The 18736-nt window shown below is 38.9% G+C and overlaps 1 long non-coding RNA gene across 1 annotated transcript in view; it reads left to right on the plus strand.

Moving 5' to 3' along the window:
• Window positions 1-243: 243 nt before the first annotated feature.
• Window positions 244-18736, plus strand: part of LOC133760797 (uncharacterized) — a 53318-nt gene continuing 34825 nt past the window's right edge. Inside the window, exon 1 of the long non-coding RNA XR_009866003.1 lies at window positions 244-288. This is a non-coding gene — a long non-coding RNA (uncharacterized LOC133760797). The remainder of the gene's footprint in view (window positions 289-18736) is intronic.

Genomic DNA, 18736 nt, shown 5'->3' on the forward strand with positions numbered 1-18736 from the left:
TGGGGGTGGGGGATAAAAATGATGAAATTAATGAGCAAGTGAGTAAATTGGCAAGTGAGACCTAAAAGAGCAGTATTCAAGGATGCTACTATGTTATGATTAGCTTAATTGACACCATGGGTGTTCTTGCATCCAAGGGAAGCAGGTCTCTTGGAACAGTGTGTGTATCTGCAGTATCCTGGATCATCCGTTTTGTGTAATATACAAATATGTTTTTCAGGTTTCCTGAAGTCTGTGGGACAAGAATGACTAAGATTCAAAATTATGCCCCTGAGAACCTGGGAGATGGTAAATTTGAAATTCTATTGTATTTTATAGTTTCACTTACTAAGACAAAAGAAAGGTTACTTACAAAGTTAATCAAAAAATCAATTAAATAGATTCTCTGGGGTTTCCAGTTTACTGATATTTTATGGTATGTGACTTAAAGTTACAGAGCACACTCAACCATCACTGGCAGCTAGCTGTTAAAAGTGAGTCATGTAGTGACCCGGACCACTGAATATTGATTTGTTAGAAAGCAATGTACTGAAGTGGTTAGGAGAAGGTTTATGGATTCAGCCTGGTATTGTCTGTATTCTGGTTTTCCCACTTGCTGACCACATGAATAATGCATTTATATAGCCTCACTAAGCCTCAGTATATTTTTAGCAGGGAGATAGCGTCCTTATTTATGGAGTTATTATAAGATTTAGGTGATATATTTTATATAAAGCACATAGAATGCTGCCTAATACCCAATGCACACTCAATAAATGTTAGCTTCTTTTCTCTCAACAAGAAAATTTTGTCTATAATATGTATTCAGATTTTACTACAATTTCAGGCATTATGTCAAAGACTAAGAGAAAATAAGACCATGAACTAGACGTTATTTTCCTTTGATATTCAAGTAAGGTGGTAGATAAGATGGTTATCAACACTAATTTCTGCTATATGCTTTATTGAGAATTTGATATATATATATATATATATAAGATACTGGAAGTAACAAATAATCATGTGTAGAGTAGTCAGAGGAATCACCTAACAACTAATTGTTAACAAGCTGCTACATGACAAAGCTTATGGTAATGGCAAGTGATAGCAAACTAATAGATATAATTGTTGTCCTTAATAAAGTTTCAGTTTAATGAGAGAAATATACATACAGTGGCACAAATTATAATATGTTATGGTGAATATTTTCATAAAAGTATAAGTAAAATGCTACAGAAAGAGATGTAAAGTTCTGACAGAAGGCTCCAGAAATGATAGAACAGTTTTACTGCCTATGAACAATGAGTAGAAGTATACCACATAGAGAAAAGGAGAGAGAGATTTCACGGTCTAACAAGGACCTGGCTGACCTGAAGCCTCAGTAGAAAGAGAGTAATCATTTATACCTAACAAATCCACTCACTGGTAAACATGGCCCGATCTCTATCCTAGACTCAGATTAATCTCATCTTCAGCTTCTCTTCCCATTGTCAGTGATATTTATTGCAGTGAATTAGGCAGACGTAAGCAGTTCTTACTAGTAATTGGCAATGAAGAAAGATCCTGTATGAAAAACTATTTTATAATATCAACAGATGGGAAAGGCTAGAGGTTTTTAAAAGGTAAGACTCAACCACATAGTTTTGTCTTTAAGGGGCATAATTTCTGATCTGGTAGATTAAACAAGTAGAAAGGACAGAGAATATTCAGGGAAATAGTGGTTATATTTCAGGCAGGAAATAATAAAGGCCTGGGCAGAGACAGTTACAGAGAGGAAAAGAGAAAAGTCCAGATTTCAAAAACCTTCCTAAGGATTATTTAAAAGTACAGACGATTGAAACTGAAGGGTTAGGAGAGCTTGAAGTTTCTTTTAGGTTTCTAGCTTTGGAAAGTAGATAACTTGTGTCAGTGTTTGAAGAGAATAGTTAACTTGTTGGGAAAAATAAACTCAATTGGTAGATGGAAAGAGATCGATAGCTTGGGTGAGATATCATGGCCAGAAATAATGATGTAGGTTATTAATATATGGGTAATATTTGCAGCCATAAAAAGGACACAATATAGGGAGAAGAGTAAGGAACAAAGAGGGGCAATTCTGAAAATAGAACAATTAATGCAGGAAAGTAAATGAAGCCAATGAGTAAAAGGGAGAAAGAGTCGTTACCAAAGTTGGAACCAAGAAGATCAGATGACCTAAAAGGAGAGAATTTTAAGAAGTAGGGGTTGACCAATTTGAAAGTTTCTAACACCAGAGAATGTAACCAATTTTGCTTTCAGAAACTGAACTAAATTGAAAAACATCTTGAAGGAGAAAAGTCAGGTGGGAACTATTATAACACTCTGAAAGAAAGAGGAACTCAAACCAATCAATAGAAATGGGGAATTGAAGAGAAAGGAGATAGAGGGAAGGTCAATTTGTAGCACGCTGATACTGATTGGATATGAAGATTGGAGAGAGCAAGAATCAAGGCTGCTTTTGAGAGTTTTCACCTTGGTGAATGGAATTCTGTTAACTGAGATGGGGAATGAGAGAAACCTTTGGGAAGAGATGAGTTTTATTTTGATTCTGTTGAGTGATACATACCTTAAGACACTTGATTTCTGAATGAGTCTAGAAATCAAGAAGAGATTTTAAGCTGGAGTTTTAATTGAGCATGGATGAATACAGGTTCTAGGTAAATCATGACTGAGTCAAGGATTGCTTGGGAAGAGCATGTAGGCATGTGAGAGAACTGGGCTTGGGCTGGAAAAGAGAGATCAGTGACAGAAGTGGAGTAAATAGGTAATCCTAAAAAAATTTTTACTGAATACCTTTGTAGAAGGCACTTGGTAATCACAGTGAAGCAGTACGTTTACACGGATCATCTGGCTTAGAACATGTGATTCTGATAACTAACATATAAACTGAGGTTGAGGAGAAGGAATGTGGATTTAAGAATTTTATAATGTCCCAGAGTTGGACACTGATAGTTAGATGCTGTTCTTTGGGACATTTACTTATCTTGTTGAACTGTACTGTAAATTTTATAATAAGATCTAGCAATCATTCAGGCAGAAGTACACAGGAATGCTTACTCCCTCTGCCTCACACTCTCATCCTCGTTCTTCCTTCTCTACCTTTCTCTGATGTTGTGTGTTCAGTCATTTGTAATGAATACTGCTTTGGCTTTATAAAATCTCAGCTGAAACACACTTTGTTCTGTTAAGGAGCATTAAATTGTTCATGGGGGTTGGGGTGTAACTATAATGTGAAATAATTGCCTTGATATACAAGTAAGTAGCTGTCATTTGAGAACATCTACACATAAGGGAATCCTGAAAGAAAAAGACATTGAGATTAAGGTAGAGAAATAGGAGATATATGATAGAATAATTTTAACATAGGTTAAATAATTTATTCCAAACTAACTACAAATATAAAGTATATACTATTATTATAGAATCAAGGGAGGAGCTGTTAAGAGTTTTAGAGGCTATTGAATCGGATATTTTCCATTTTATGTTTTATGCTGCAGATCCTTCCTCCAGGGAATGAACTGTTACACAAAACGTTAATAGAATTTCTCAGGCTGATGCAGTGGTGGGAACCCCTGAGCCTTTCTTTCTCAGCCCCCTCAACCCCATGCTTCAGGTGGCCATTGCAGTGTTGCAGTGAAATTCTAGGGTCTGAAGAACACCAGTTTATGTTTTTTGTCCAACTACCTCATTTAATAAGGGGAAACTGAGTCACACAGGGTAAATTCCTTATCATAGCCCCTGATGGTTGAATGCCAAAACTCTCTTGGATTTTTCAGGGCCTTGTTTAAATGTGCTTTGTGAAGGCTAGAATTTGAGCAAATCACCACCTTCCCACTCTAATTTTGCATCTAATATTTCAAAAAAATAGGAAAAGAATAGAATGTAACCCCAGCCTCTCCATCTCTAGGCAGAGTCCCAGGAGGTTGACAGCCACAGAAGAAAATACATAAAGCTTTTCTTTGGAGGGATGGACTAACTGCCTGCCAGGTTTGAATAAATGGGAGTGAGTGGTAACTGTCCAGAGGGAGGGGCTGAGTGAGGATTCCTTGAGGGCAGCCAAGAAGCAGAATTCTCCCGTGTGGAGACGCAGACAGAATCCCTCTTGGAAATTCACATGGGGAAGCCAGGATCTGACAAGCACACATTCATCCTGGGCGCTCAGATGAGGAGGCCACTGCAGTGCTTTCTGAAAACAGTGTGGGACACGAGAGGGCTGATTCCGCATGGCCAGGAGAGCATCAGGAGAGCAGTCAGGGAGTTTGTGTGTAATCTCATAAGTTCATTTTTCTGGATTAAATTCTCAGATTTCACCCCAGTGAAATAATCAATTGTGTGGACCCACTGTGTCCAAAAGGTTGAGTGGTGAGTATTAAATGATCAAAATAAGTTATTTACCTCAAGGACAAAGCAGTACGAGAACCAGACTTTTATGACACTTAACCAAAGCTGGGGCTTTACTCATCTATCCTCGTAGTCTAGCGTGGTGCTTAGCTCTGTGTGTTTCCTTATTGAATGTATTTATAGTTGTTCTGAAGAAGACAGGCATACAGGTTAAAATTGATTAGGTTTGTGAGCTGGAAGACCACGCCTTCACTATGCCCCTGTGTGACCTCACGCCCTACCTGATTCCTTCACCACGCCCCTGTGTGACCTCGTGCCCCTCCCTGGCCACATCTGAGCGCCCACCAGCCAATCAGGTTAATTAACCACTCCCCACTGAAAGTGGATTAAAAGCCTGGGACAGGGTGTGTCCGGCCCTTTTCCCCTTTCTCTTCACCCTGGCCTCTTGCTAGTAGGGGGCTGGCTGCAGCCCTGTGCCTCAAGGGCAAGTGGCCTTCAGGCCAACCTGCCCCATGCTTCCTGGCCTAGATGCTCTTCCACGTGGCTGCTTCCTGGTACTTGGTATGAACCCAGATTTACTCCTCTCTCTTAGATACAGCTCTCACTCTCCTATGCATCTTTTGCACTAAATAAAAACTTAAAATGTACCATGCTTCCTCGTTCATTTATGCTGGTATTTAGAATTCTTCTCTAAATATTAGGCAAGAACCCTCTCAGGCTTATTAATATTGGAGATTTATTAATAAGCATATCGTGATATCATATGGCACCCCACATTTTGATAACATTTGTGGCACCCCAGACTCAACTTCTGGGGAACTTTAAGAGGCTGCATTCCAATATATTTTTAACGGGTCAAATTCCAATATCAGTTCTACATCTGAAAAATTCTTGAAGCTAATGCAAAATACATAATAAGCACATCAATAGGATAGGTAATTGTGAGCAGAACAGAAGGAATGATTAGTGTTGGTCTGCAAAAGAAAAGTGTAGCGGTGGGCATTGTGGTGTAGCAGGTCAAGTCACCACCTGAAATGCTGGCATTCTACATTGGCACCAGTTTGAGTCCTGGCTGCTCTGCTTACCATCCAGCTCCCTGCTAATGTGCCTGGGAAAACAGCGGAAAATGAACCAAGTTCTTGGGCCCCTGCCATCCACATGGGAGACCTGAATGGAGTTCCAGGCTCCTGCTTTGCCCTGGCCTAGTGCTGGCTTTTGTGGCTATCTAGGGAGTGGACCAATGGATGGAAGTTCTCTCTCTCTCTCTCTCTCTCTCCCTCTCTTTCTGTAACTCTGCATTTCAACTAAATAAAATAAATCTTTAAAAAGACAATAAAAGGATAATACATTGATTCAAGTAGTTGGTCTACAATTTACTGCCTATGTGAATATTTAAAAGCTAATTAATCTTTCCACGCTTTAGTCTCATTTATAAAAATAGTGATGATAATAATAATATCCACTTCATGAATGATGGTGAAGATTAAATGGTTTAATAGATGTACAGTTAATAAGTGGTTAACAAAGTTTAGATATTATTTTGCCTTGTATTCTGAAAATTTCCTTCCCTAATATCTTCCCATTAGTTAATATGAATTTGAAATCAGCATGATAGCTTGATGCCAGTAATTAAGTTTGAGAGACTCTTTGGTTGTATATGTATTCATTTTTATATAATGTTTATTATTATATTATATTATTATAATTCATATTATAATTTCTCTGTAGTAAAGACTTTTATTCATATATTTTAAAGATTTATTTATTTTATTTGAAAGTAAGAGTTACACAGAAAGAGAAGGAGAAGCAGAGAGAGAGAGGTCTTCCATCTGCTGGTTCACTCCCCAATTAGCCACAGTGGCTGGAGCTGCACCAATCTGAAGCCAGGAGCCAGGAGCTTCCTCTGGGTCTCCCACTCAGGTGCAGGAGCCCAAGCACTTGGGCCACCTTCTGTTAGGTAGGAAGTCAGAAATTTAGCCTATGTGTGTGTGAGAAAGGCCTGAAGACCAGCACCTACTGTAGAAGTTCCAGAAGCTCAGAATTTTGCACTTCAAAGTTCTGCTTAGACCTTGATAACCTTCGAGGTGGTCCTAGCCCTTATCCCTGCCCCCAGGAAAGCTCCCAGGAGAATTCTATCCCCAGGACCAAATGAGTCACCTGACCTGATAACATGGGGCAATAAAACCTTCACAGAAGCCCTAAGGGAAGCCCCTGTACTCTGCCCAGTGCCAGCAAATCTGGGGAGGAATTTGCTAGTTTTCACCCAACAAAACTTTCTGCTGAGACTCCTCATCCTTTGTCCTGGAGGAGAGGAAGAGGTGGGTAAACAGACTCCCTTAAACACCTAGTGAGTTAAAACAGACTGCACACTCAGCCCTCTGCTCTCTGCTGAGCCACCCGCCTGGCCTGCCCAGGTGTATTCTCTCCATTGAACTATATAACCTCGCTCTCCCCCAGTCCGAGCGACTGGGCACTCTATCTGTCCCTTCCGTCCTGACAGATGCCCTATCCCCAGTAAAAGCTTTCTCACTTCACTCTCTGTTTCCTGCCTGAATTCTTTCTTATATGAAGAACTCACGGCTTCCACGGACTTTTCTCTGGTGACACTTCCACTGCTTTTCCAGGCCATAGCAGAGAGCTGAATCAGAAGTGGAGCAGCCAGAACTCAAACTTGCGCCCATAGGGGATGCTGGCACTGCAGGCAGTGACTTTACCAACTAGGCCACAGCACCAGCCCCTTTTATTCATATTTAATTTTGGCTTTTTTCTACTGGCAGAAATTCAGATTCTTATAGCCTTTTGTTGTAGGAAAACTGGTGAGATGAGTCTGGGTTCATGTCCTGGTGTTGATGACATACACAATGGTGAGAATAGAAGTGAAGTTTTATTTAAGTAAGAAACAGAAATGCTCCAGAGAGACCAGTAGAAAGGGACCAAGCCACAGGGGCTTGCCATCTAGAGGTATTTTTAAGTCTTTACCACCTTATCTCCGAGGAATAAAGGTAGTGGTTATGTATCTGTTACTGTGAAGGCCTCCAGCAGTCTTAATGCAGCCCTTTCTAGCTTGTTTTTTATTGAAACCTAGATCTTGTCATTGTTGATAAGTATTACAAGGCATTTCCATCCTGTTCTGTTTAATGTGTACATGCTGGGAAGGTGCTGCAGTTTGTATATGCCAACAAAGAGCTTTGGGATGGCGTTAGTCTGGATTGCTTATAGCCTCTCACTTTAAAAAAAAAAAAATCAATGTTTTTAGTTCTGATTATTATCATGAAAAGTAAACATGTTTGATTCACAATAAAAGCTGCTACACATCATACACATATTCATATACACACACAGCAAGGAGGAGAATAAATACACATGTTCACAGACCATCGGGGATTAGAATTTCATATATATTTATTTACATTGTGAACTATCAGACATCTGATAACCTGATTTTAAAAACCTGATTGAAAACTATAAGCATGCTGGTCAGCATTACTAACTATGAGTTCCACTGATTTGAATGACCAGTTGTCACCAGTTCCCTGCTTGGAGGGGTCAAAGATTAGATGTGTGTATTTTGGGACAGAGTGGGGAAGAGTGCTCAGGGGAGTCTGAGCATCCAAATACATATTTACTTCCTCCTTTCATTATGATACATATCTCAGTTCTTTTTGGTGAGCCACATTACCAAGACTGCTTTTACATTTCCTGAGAATAAAACTTCAGTTTCCTTCCAGAAGAATGGAGGAGTCACTTGGATTCAGGGGGTGCTGCAAGTGATCATTTCTCTAGTTGACTATAAATAGGGATTCAACCAATCTTGCTAATTTTAAATTAGGACATTCCACCATTGGTCCAAATTTTAGCCCTGTTCATCCCCACTTCTAAATTGCTGGTGTTGCCAGTTTCTGAGCCTCTGGGGAACTCTGCAACCACAGATTGATTCGGTTCTCATCTTTCTCCCTCAACAACCTGTGGCTCTCTCTCATCCCTCTTCTTGTTAAGATTTTAATTTTGTTGCTGATATCCTCTGTTTTTTTTTTCTATCAGTTCAATGGCATTATGGAAGTGGGCAAAAATGATTATATATATTAATCCACCATCTTTACTTGAAAATTCATCTGAATTTTACTAGTTATTTGTTGGTGAACAAGAGCATCCAATGAGTCCTTAAGAAATGATAAGATACCTTCTTTGGATTGGATATATGAAGTACATTTCAGCATTCCTGATATTGTAGGAGCTTGTCTGTCCTTGTCTTATTGTGAATAACAATGGCATAAGAATGACAGCACAATGAGAGTGAGCAAAAGGGAAAGTAGATTTTATTAAGGAACAAAGACTCTGCTAGCCAGGTGGACCTCAAGGGAGTTTTTTAGTAAGGTTATGGGTAAGGGAGCTCTTATAGGGAGTGCTTATCAATTGGTCAATTTCCACATAATTTCCATATGTCAGTACTTTTCCCCCCATACATTTCAGGAAGTGGGCATGGTCTCTAATCAGTTGAGAAATGTTATCTTACTGATTGATGGAAAAAGGACATAAGCCTCAGCCATGCTAGGTCTTTGCCTGAAAGTAGATAAAATCAAATTTTATCCCCTACCCTTGCCTTCTTTCAAGAGACCTACTCATGTCCTATATTGTGCCGCTGCCCACCCCCTGCATTCTTTTGCAGGTTTGAAAACCCTTTGCCACTTATTTGGTCTGTGAGCACGCTGGCAGATGGTCACCCACCTCTGTGCATTTATTTTTCTTGAATAAATTTATTCTGGATGTCTCCTCTCCATTCTGTGCCCCTTTTCCTTACACTGATCACTTGAGAAATGTTACAGTTGGGAAATGCTGCTGACCAGTTAAGAAAAGTATGTGGTTTGGTTTGATGCCAGAGCTTAATTCCTTACAGTTTTTGTATGGGGCCTATTATATTTCCTGTCTCTCTGCCTGTCTTTCCTTAAGCTGACTCTTCACATGACAAACAGTCAAAGTAGAGTTGATATTCCAAATATTTAAAACATTACACCATGAGCACTAACCAACGAATTCACCATAATTTGTTTTTTGTTTTTGTTGTTATTTTTTTTTTTTTTTAGTTTCATGACTGTAAAGGTCTCAGCACAGAAGAATTATTTCATGGTTCTGATTTCTGCCCCTTATTCATGACCCATGGCAGAAATCAGTCAATACTCATATTAATCTTGCAGATTTAGGCTGCAGCTTCTTGCTAAAATGTCTTGATCATTCCTATAAATTTATACATTACAAATATAATTCTTAATTTTGATTCAGTTTGGCTCTATCTCCACCACGGATGAGATGGTTTTACATGTTAGCCTCCTACACTGGCACTAGGTTAGGATGGGATGGCTCATATACCAAAAACAGCAAAGAAAAGATTTGGGATCATTGAGCTATCTTCTTAATAAGAAGCATCTTGAGAGTGAGCATCTCCATCAACTGGGGCAAATGGAGATTACTCTTTTCTGAAAAAGGAGTCAAGAAGTGTGTGAATTTGAGGATGAGGAGGATATATAGGAATCTGGTGAATCCAAAGAGAACAAGCTCTGAAAAGGCATTAATAAAAGATAGGAGAAAGGAAAACGTGTTAGACACTGCAATCTTCTACACAACAGCACCGGGCTTTTGCTCACTATCATTTTTATGGGAAGAGCAGAACACCACATCCCCTTAAGAGGTACTTTCTTTCTAGTCCCTTAATATTTTTCTTTTTCTTTACCACATCCACAATTGTACAAGTGCTTTATTCATTGTCAGTGAATTGTTGCTCAGCATAGATCAATACAAGTTCCAGCACTGACAATTTCTCAAAGCATATGCTCCTTTAAAGCTACCTTGTGAACAATTTCATATATTCCTCCTTTAAGGTTACCTCAAACTTAACTACTCTTTTGGGGCAGTAATTGATTTTTCCACAGCAAATTGACCCTCTCAAACCTTGGGCAAGGATTGGAGCTGGGTGGAATAAAGTGGGAGCCCTTATGATAAATGGTTGTAGGTGAGGGACAAGAATAGGAGGTGCTGACCTGCACTGAAGAATGCTGACTAATACATCCTCCCCAATAGCAGGTCAGCATGGCAACTCAGTGGTCAAAGAGATAACCAAAATATCTGAATTGATTCTTTTGCTAAAAATTCCACAGCCTTAAATTCACATTTAATAGAACATTTTCTCTATCCTCAAGATAGAGAATACAAATTAATATGCTGCTCATCATTTTAAAGAAGAGGTTTTTTTTTTTTTCAATATCATAAGGGTCCATACAAGTTATAACATATAGAAAGGCAAAAAGAAGCAGGCAACATCAACCCATGTATTTTAATTAATTAATAAGAGAGAGAGAGAGAGAGAGAGAGAGAGAGAGAGAGAGAGAGAGAGAGAGAGAGAGAGAGAGAATGCACATATTCACCCTTTGGTTCACTCCCCAAATGCCTGCAAGGGCTGAGGGCTGAAGACAGGAGTTGGGGACCCATTTCAGGTTCCTAAGTGGGTGGCAGGGACCCAATTATTTGAGCCCTTACCACTGCCTCCTGGGTTCTGCATTAGCATAATCTTGGAGTCTGGAGCTGGAGGTGAACATTGAACTCTTGTACTCTGAGGTGAAATGCAAATTTCCTAATCAGTGATTTAACCATTATGCCAAAAGACCCCCTCTCCAACTCATGCCATATTCTCAACACACAGGAATAATCTTTGTTTATATATTTTTAAATTATTTCCCCAGGTGTAAATTTGTAAATATCTAAAAAGGTATAGTTTTAATTCTATCTTTTCTCAGATGTAATTCCTTACTCCCATTTTATCATAAAAGCACATTTTAATGCTATTGTAAATTCATTACTCATTAAAATATCATATTTAATTCAGCTCAATATTTTATTGCGTAGACTTATTTAATTTTCTTTTGCCATGGGATTTTTAAGTTATTTCCAAGTTTTTTCAATTTAGAGTCAAATAAAGGCAGCACTTCAGTGTAAAGTAACAAAAAAAAAAAATTATACCCAGTGACACCACCCGAAAATGGTACCAATAGTTGTATCCCATTATTTAAACTTATTCCTAAATAAATTGAATATTGAGTGATAATCTAATATTCATATTTAAAATGGCATCATCCCCGGCGCCGCGGCTCACTAGGCTAATCCTCCGCCTTGCGGCGCTGGCATATTGGGTTCTAGTCCTGGTCGGGGCACCGGATTCTGTCCTGGTTGCCCCTCTTCCAGGCCAGCTCTCTGCTGTGGCCAGGGAGTACAGTAGAGGATGGCCCAAGTGCTTGGGCCCTGCACCCCATGGGAGACCAGGAGAAGCACCTGGCTCCTGCCATCAGATCAGCGTGATGCTCCGGCCGCAGCACGCCAGCCGCAGCGGCCATTGAAGGGTGAACCAATGGCAAAAGGAAGACCTTTCTCTCTGTCTCTCTCTCTCTCACTGTCCACGCTGCCTATCAAAAAATAAAAAAAAAATTAAAATTAAAGAAAAAAGATAAAATGGCATCATAGGGATGAGTGTTTGGTACAGATGTGGGACACTGCATCTTTTACTGGAATGCCTGAATTCAAGCCCCATTTCACTTCTGATTCTAGCTTCCACCCTTTGTGCACCCTGGAAGGCAATAGGTGATGCCCCAATAACCTGCCTCCCATGAGGAAGATACAGATTGGAATACAGATTTGATTTCTGGTTCCTGGCTTTGGCTTGGCATTTGGGTAGTCAACCAGAAGATGGAAAGTTTTCTCTTTCACTTTCTCTATCTCTCTCCCTGTCTGCCTTTCAAATAAAAAAAGGAAAGTAAGTGAATACAAATTAAAATATCATAAAAGGACTAGAAGAATAGTCTTGAAATACAAATATATTTCTTTTTAACTTTTATTTAATGAATATAAATTTCCAATATACAGCTTATGGATTACAATGGCATTTTCCCCCCCATAACTTCATTCCCACCCGCAACCCTCCCCTCTCCCGCTACCTCTCCCCTTCCATTCACATCAAGATTCATTTTCAATTCTCTTTATATACAGAAGATCAATTTAGTATATATTAAGTAAAGATTTCAACAGTTTACACCCACATAGAAACACAAAGTGAAACATACTGTTTGAGTACTAGTTATAGGGTTAAATCACAATGTACAGCATATTAAGGACAGAGATCCCACATGAGGAGCAAGTGCACAGTGATTCCTGTTGTTGACCCAACAAATTGACACTCTAGTTTATGGCGCCAATAACCACCCTAGGCTCTATCACAAGTTGCAAAGGCTATGGAAGCCTTCCAAGTTCGCTGACTCTGATCATATTTAGACAAGGTCATACAAGACAGGGTGAGGATAGCAACCAATGATCCTAAGAGTGGCATTAACCAGGTCTGAACAATTATACAGTATAAAGTGGGGAAGAGGACCATCAGTACACACAGGTTGGGAGTAGAGCCATTGGTGGTAGAGTAGAGGTTATGATTACGAAGGAATGAGGCCCAAGGGCACTAGACAGGGTCTAGAACAAAGGACAGAGTCATTATTAGAGGAGCTAATAAAGGTGCTGTCTAAGCTACAATTAAGTTTTCTGATTGAGAGGCAAATAGAACCTGACAGAAGGGGCTTGATAATAATCTGGTGGGCTTTAGGCCTTGTAAGTTAAGAGGCCCAGACCTATCTACCTCTTCACATGGGGTATATCCTAAGGGAGGTGGGAACCACCTGAGGGAAGACACCTTGTTGACTTTCATTACTTAGCTGGCCAGGTAAAGGCAGGTGGCATCTCTAACAAGAAATTTACAGTTCTGCCTGCAATGTTGCTGACCCTACTTGGCTGTCCCCTCAGCTTCAGGGAGTCACTTTGGAAGTTGGGCTGAGTGAAGGGCTTTTCAGCTTAGAGCCAATAAGATCTGTGGCTCTGACCTGGGCATCCTTCGACTCCAGGGCAGGTCCATTTCTAGTGATCCAACTCTTGGCAGAGCTGCCAGGGCTCTTCACAAGCTGACTTCTGCTGAAGCCCAGGCTTACCACATTGAACGCTACTGCAGTAGACTGGCCTGTTGGGTCTCCTTGAGGGCAGATCACTGTACAGATCAGCCATTAATAGGCCTGTCACCCATTGCTTCTGATGCCTAGCTTTCTTTTCCTCTTGGTTTTTGTTAAAGCAGACCAGAGGATGCAAGTCAAGGGAGTGCCCGTGTCCCATCTCTAATCTTCGGTGGCCTGAACTACAAGTCTATAGTCACAGGCATGTTCTGTAGTAGTTTTTCCAAGGTAGACAATGCCCATGAGGAAAATTATATTCTCACTTTAAAACTTTCTTTCCCTTTGGTCTGAAAGGGAGGTTTTTTTCTACTTACTGTTTACTTCACTGATGGCGAAGTAAATCTAGCTATGAGATTATTATTTAAGCTCTTATTTTGGCTATGCTATTACAGAAAAATGTTAGCCATCTCTTTTATAAGGTCTAAAGATTAAATTTTGTGTCCTACAGATTCCTTCATAATAGAATTAGTTTCCTACCTTGAGGAGAATAGAGAAATGAAAGAACAAGTTGGGCTTAGAATAGAGAAATGAGGGAGCAAGTCCTAGATCCCTTGCTGACAATAGCAATATCACACGAAAACTTAGCAAACAGTTTCAACCATTAGATAACAAGTTAAGAAAACATTTACCAGAAGGTCCAATGCCTTCTATAAATTTTAAGAATCATGTATTTGGAAACACCTCTTAAATATCTAACATGGTAGAGTTTGTTTAACCAGTAAACTTAAGCACAAACATATAAAATGTTTTTAGTTTCTTTCTACCAACAAGTATAAAACATATGATACAGATATTTAGGTCGCACGAATTAAAATGTATCTTTGATTAAATTTAGCAGCTTAAATTTATGGACAATCTTATCTATAATCCAATTAAAATAAAACTCTTAATAATATTTTCCCATGTGTACATACAATATGTACACACATATAACACATAACATAACATAATAGACCAATATAGCAATTTTAATAATAGCTTTTAAAATCTTTAACTCTTTTTGTAGATTGCCAATTGATTTGAATTGCTTTTTGTTTTTAGTAACCTCAGTTAACCATACTTTCTCTCAGTTGGTATTGTTAATACATTATTGGCTTCATCTGTTTACAGAGCCATCCCAAAGTACTGAATACAATAGAAGTGGCTGGATAAAGTCCATAGGAATCTATTGGAGGACAGCTAAACACAGAACCAACAACGCTTTAGTTTTATGAGCAGCACATCATATATAACTGTGGATGACAAAAGACTTTAAGTCGCCATGTTTAAAATTATAAACTCAGCAGCCAACAAGAGGCACTTGCTTACTTCACAGTATTTTTGAAAGCACCTGTAGGATTTTACAAGTATTTAACCCTTTAGGCCTCTGGGGCTTTCTCATTAAGATAACTATCATGTCTAGTAACACAAGATCATTAGACTTTTTAATTCTCAAACATTGAAATACAAATATATTTCTAAGCAAGGAAACAAAGCAGAAACCACAAGGGAAAACATGGATATAATTAACTGCATAGAATTTGGAAAACTGTTTTGTAGCCCAAACATTATGTGGATAATTATATAAATACATATGAGTGCATGCATATGTGTCATGTTAAAGGAAAAGTGATCAAAATATCTAAAAATTTCTTTGAAATCAGTAATAAAAAGACAACATATATAAACATTGTCTACCTGAGGTCCACTGGGTAGGTTCCAGTTGGACTAAGAATGCAGAACTTATTGTTAAAGTCCTGGTATATCAGGGTACAGGAGGTCATTATTTAGATCTCCCAGGTTGGGAGTGGGTTTTTTATGGGCTGCTGCTTGTGATGCCCCCAGAAGCTGAGGTGAATCCTCCTGGCTCATCTAGAGTGAGTGAGCGTGTCTTTAGGGCTAATACCCAAAATCTGCGACAATTGCAGTATGCAGAGTCTCTGTCCTTTGCCCCACAAGGTGCCCTGACTCTGACTCTAATCAATTCTGGTAGCAGCAGAACAGAGGCCTGCTGAGTGACTTCTCACAACCCAGTCCTGCATGCTACTGGGGTCCAGGAGGGAAGGGCAGAAATGTGAGTTCCCTTCTCTAAGTCTGGTAATTGCTCCATCCCAGTCAGCTCCTCGGGCTGTAATAAAAGTCAGCTGGTGTCTGTGGAATTCCCTCTCGGCTAAAGTTGCAAGTGGCAATTAGGCATGTGGCAATTTCTTCCTACCTTGAGTTTGGAAGATGGTGAGTGACTTTAACACCTATTCTCATCAATGAACAGATCATCCAGACAGAAAATCTATAAAGATACATCATGGGGCCAGCACAGTGGCCTGGTGGATAAAGCCACCTCCTGCAGTGCCAGCATCCCAAATGAGCACCAGTTAGAGACCTGACTGCTCCACTTCCAATCTAGCTCTCTGCTATGGCCTAGGAAAGCAGTAGAAGATGGCCCAAGTCCTTGGGCCTCTTATACCCACAAGGGAGACCTGGAAGATGCTCCTGGTTCCTGCCTATTTTGGCCAACTGGGAGTGAGCCAGAGGATGGCCATTGATGAGAATAGGTGTTGAAGTCACCCACTTATTATTGTGTTTGAGCCTATTTCTCCCTGTAGGTCTAATAGTATTTGCTGTATATATCTGGATGGTCTTGTGTTGGGTGTCCATCATCTTACAAACTCAAGGTAGGAAGAAATTGCCACATGCCCCACCACCTGCATCTCTCTGTCTCTCCTTCTCTTCTCTGTGTAACTCTGACTTTCACATAAATAAATAAGTCTTTAAAAAATAAAAGATACACCATAGTTTAATATACTATTAAGCAAATGGACCTAACAGATATTTAGAGGACCTTTTACCTAACAGTTACAGAATAAAAATTTTTTCATCAGCACATGGAACATTTTCCTTTTTTTTTTTTAAAAAAAAGATGCATTTTATTTATTTGAAGGCATAGTTACAGAGAGACAGAGGCACACACACACACACAGAGAGAGAGAGAGAGAGAGAGAGAGAGAGAGAGATCATCTCTCTTCTGACTCATTCTCGAGATAGCGACAATGGCCAGGTCTAGGCCAGGCTGAAGGCAGTATCCAACAACTTCATCGTTTCTCCCACGTTGCTACAGAGGCCCATGGACTTTGGCCATATCCTACTGCTTTTCCCAGGCACACTAGAAGAGAGCTGGATTGGAAGTGGAACATCTAGGACTTGAATGGGATAGCAGCACTGCAGACTCTGACTTTCCACATCACCGACCCTCTCCAAAACATTTAAACATTTCAAAGGGAACCCTAATAATTTTCAAAGTATTCCAAAATATTGAAGGATGGAAATCTGCCAAAGTCTTTATATGAGGCCAGCATCACTTTGATACCAAAACCAGACAGGACATGAGAAGAAAATTAGACCTATACATTTAGTAAACATTGATGAGAAGATTCCCAACAGAATACCAGCAAACCAAATCCAAAATCATATCAAAAAGGTTTTACATCATGGTCAAGTGGGATTTATCCCCTAGATGCAAGAGTGATTCAACATCTGCAAATCAAGAAACATAAATCACATTAACAGAAAGAAGAAAAAAAAACTCAATAGATTCAAAGAAAGCATGTGATAAGATTTAACACTCTGATGATACAACATCGTATAGAAGGAACATACCTCAAAATTATAAAGATTATGTGTCCCATATCATCAGCCAATATCATACTGAATGTAGAAAAACAGAAAGCATTTCCTCTCAAATTTGGAACAAGACAAGGGAGTCTGCTTTGACTACTCCTATACATAATATTGGAAATTTTAGAAACAGCAATTAAGGAGGAGAAATGAATAAAAGACATCAAAATTGGAAAAAATGATGTATATGGGAAAACCTAAACACTCCACTGAAAAGTTGCAAGAACTAACCGAATTCAGTAAAGTTGCAGGTTACAAAATAAACATACAAAAAAGTATCTTTTTATATTTTAATGATGAACTCACTGAAAGAGAAATCAAGAAAGACATTCCATTCACAATAACCACAAAAATCAAATATTTTATTTCCACAGGTTTCCCTTTTGGTGCTCAGTTAGTTGTCACTGATCAGGGAGAACATATGATATTTGTCCCTTTGGGACTGGCTTAATTCACTCAGCATAATGTTTTCCAGATTCCTCCATCTTGTTGCAAATGACCAGATTTCATTGTTTTGACTGCTGTATAGTATTCTATAGAGTACATGTCCCATAATTTCTTTATCCAGTCTACTGTTGATGGGCATTTGGGTTGGTTCCAGGTCTTAGCTATTGTGAATTGAGCTGCAATAAACATTAATTAATGTGCAGACCGCTTTTTTGTTTGCCAATTTAATTTCCAAGGAGTGGTATGGCTGGGTTGTATGGTAGGGTTATATTCAGGTTTCTGAGGAATCTCCAGACTGACTTCCATAGTGGCTTAACCAGTTTGCATTCCCACCAACAGTGGGTTAGTGTCCCTTTTTCCCCTCATCCTCTCCAGCATCTATTGTTGGTAGATTTCTGAATGTGAGCCATTCTAACTGGGGTGAGGTGAACAATGTAATACTTTATCTATTTTAGTGGTTTTTTGTTTTGTTTTGTTCTAGTACTATTGATTGAACTCTGTAATTAACACACAATTATTCTTAGGTGAATCTTGATGTGAATGGAATGGGAGAGGGAGCCGGAGATGGGAGGAGTGCGAGTGGGAGGGAAATTATGGGGGTGGGGGAAGCCATTGTAATCCATAAACTGTACTTCGGAAATTTATATTTACTAAATAAAAAAAAAACAGAAATGTATCTACAAAAAAATCAAATATTTGGAATAAATTTAACCACAGAAGTGAAAGATCTCTACAGTGAAAATTATCAAACATTGAAGAAAGAAATCATCAAAGACAAAAAAATGGAAAGATAGTCCTTGCTCATTTATTGAAAAAGTCAATATCATTAACATGTCTATACTGTCTAAAGCAATCTGCAGATACAATGCAATCCCCATCAAAATACCAATGAGTCTTTACAGAATTAGAAAAAAAAATCCTAAATTTAATATAGAATCAGAAAAGACCCATAATATCCAAGGAAATCCTGAGCAAAAAAAAAAATCAACCTAGAGGTATCAGAATACCTGAATTCAAAGCATGCTACAAAGCTATAGTAATTAAAACAGCATGATACTGACAGAAAAACCAACACATAGATCAATAGACTAGAGAGCTCAGAATTTAATCCACATACATTTTTTGTTAAAAGTGTTTTTGACAAGCCAATTTTTGGCAAAAGTGTTTAGACCATGCATTGTGTAATATAATTTCATCAACAAATGATGCTGGCAAAACTGGATGTATATATGTAGAATAATGAAATTAGATCAATTTCTTTTACCTTACAC

This window comes from Lepus europaeus, chromosome 5 (assembly GCF_033115175.1).
Source record: "Lepus europaeus isolate LE1 chromosome 5, mLepTim1.pri, whole genome shotgun sequence".
In the NCBI taxonomy this organism is placed as follows: domain Eukaryota; kingdom Metazoa; phylum Chordata; class Mammalia; order Lagomorpha; family Leporidae; genus Lepus; species Lepus europaeus.